This window comes from Petromyzon marinus, unplaced genomic scaffold, assembly GCF_048934315.1.
Source record: "Petromyzon marinus isolate PM22_M1 ecotype Great Lakes invasive population unplaced genomic scaffold, UKy_Petmar_22M1.pri1.0 PM_G_Scaffold_8, whole genome shotgun sequence".
NCBI lineage: Eukaryota > Metazoa > Chordata > Hyperoartia > Petromyzontiformes > Petromyzontidae > Petromyzon > Petromyzon marinus.
The window spans coordinates 4,667,501-4,670,000 of NW_027423035.1; positions in this window are offsets into that span (position 1 = coordinate 4,667,501).

The window sequence follows — 2,500 nt, forward strand, 5'->3', positions numbered from 1 at the left end:
GCTTTGCTAAACCTGTTCTTCGACTCCTTGAATCTGTCTCTATCCCCACTCCTAAACGCTTCCTCCTTCTCCAACCTCAACCTTTTGAGCTTTGCTGAGAACCAGGGCTTGTTGTTGTTAAAGTTCACCCTGGTACGTGTTGGGATACAGCAGTCCTCACAGAAGCTGATGTACACAGCCTCTGTGAGTTCATCCAGACTATTGGTAGCAGTCGTGAACATATCCCAGTCAGTACAGTCTAAGCACGCCCGCAAATCTTCCACAGCCTCACTGGTCCACTGTTTAGATGTCCTCACAGCAGGTTTACAGAGTTTTAGTTGCTGCCTGTATGCACGAATCAGGTGGACCAAGGGAGTTCTGTGCGAGCCGAACAGCCCCGTGACCCACAAGAGAAACATCCCCGCCAAATTCGAGCGTTTGACGGGGTCTATCCGTGAAAAAATATTCACGTTTTTGAGTGCACATGCATTTCTGCTGCAAATGCCTCTGGAAGTTTCATGCCGTTCGTATGCCAATTGTGGCAACACGAAAATGACCCGTTTTCCCATTCCGAGGGATTTCTGTGCGACCCTAACAGCCCCGTGAGCCACAAGAGACACATCCCCGCCAATTTCTAGCGTTTCACGGGGTCTATCCGTGAAAAATATAGACGTTTTTGAGTGCACATGCATTTCTGCTGCAGATGCCTCTGGAAGTTTCATGCCGTTCGTACGCAATGTGGCAACACGAAAATGACCCCTTTTCCCATTCCGAGGGATTTCTGTGCGACCCTAACTAACAGCGCCCGTGAGCCACAAGAGAGACATCCCCGCCAATTTATAGCGTTTCACGGGGTCTATCCGTGAAAAATATAGACGTTTTTGAGTGCACATGCATTCCTGCTGCAAATGCCTCTGGAAGTTTCATGCCGTTCCTATGCAATGTGGCCACACAAAAATGACCCGTTTTCCCATTCCGAGGCATTTCTGTGCGACCCTAACAGCCCCGTGAGCCACAAGAGAGACATCCCCGCCAACTTCTAGCGTTTGACGGGGTCTATGCGTGAAAAATATTAAAATTTTTGAGTGCACGTGCCTTTCTGCTGCAAATGCCTCTGGAAGTTTCATGGCGTTCCTATGCAATGTGGCAACACGAAAATGACCCCTTTTCCCATTCCGAGGGAGTTCTGTGCCACCCTAACAGCCCCGTGAGCCACAAGAGACACATCCCCGCCAATTTCTAGCGTTTCACGGGGTCTATCCGTGAAACATATAGAAGTTTTTGAGTGCACATGCATTCCTGCTGCAAATGCCTCTGGAAGTTTCATGCGGTTCGTACGCAATGTGGCAACACGAAAATGACCCGTTTTCCCATTCCCAGGGATTTCTGTGCGACCCGAACAGCCCCGTGAGCCACAAGAGACACATCCCCGCCAATTTCTAGCGTTTCACGGGGTCTATCCGTGAAAAATATCAATTTTTTTTTGACTGCACATGCATTTCTGCTGCAAATGCCTCTGGAAGTTGCATGCGGTTCGCATGCAATGTGGCGACACGAAAATGACCCGTTTTCCCATTCCGAGGGATTTCTGTGCCACCCTAACAGCCCCGTGAGCCACAAGAGAGACATCCCCGCCAATTTCTAGCGTATCACGGGGTCTATCCGTGAGAAATATTCACTTTTTTGAGTGCACATGCATTCCTGCTGCAAATGCCTCTGGAAGTTTCATGCGGTTCGTATGCAATGTGGCGACACGAAAATGACCCGTTTTCCCATTCCGAGGGATTTCTGTGCCACCCTAACAGCCCCGTGAGCCACAAGAGAGACATCCCCGCCCACTTCTAGCGTTTCACGGGGTCTCTCCGTGAAAAATATCACATTTTTTGAGTGCACATGCATTCCTGCTGCAAATGCCTCTGGAAGTTTCATGCGGTTCGCATGCAATGTGGCGACACGAAAATGACCCGTTTTTTCCCATTCCGAGGGATTTCTGTGCCACCCTAACAGCCCCGTGAGCCACAAGAGACACATCCCCGCCAATTTCTAGCGTTTCACGGGGTCTATCCGTGAAAAATATTCAATTTTTTGACTGCACATGCATTTCTGCTGCAAATGCCTCTGGAAGTTTCATGCGGTTCGCATGCAATGTGGCGACACGAAAATGACCCGTTTTCCCATTCCGAGGGATTTCTGTGCCACCCTAACAGCCCCGTGAGCCACAAGAGAGACATCGCCGCCAATTTCTAGCGTTTCACGGGGTCTATCCGTGAAAAATATTCACTTTTTTGACTGCACATGCATTCCTGCTGCAAATGCCTCTGGAAGTTTCATGCCGTTCGCATGCAATGTGGCAACACGAAAATTACCCGTTTTCCCATTCCGAGGGATTTCTGTGCCACCCTAACAGCCCCGTGAGCCACAAGAGACACATCCCCGCCAATTTCTAGCGTTTCACGGGGTCTATCCGTAAAAATGTAGCACGCACCAAAACGAGAAAAGATTTCCATCGCACCTGCACTAT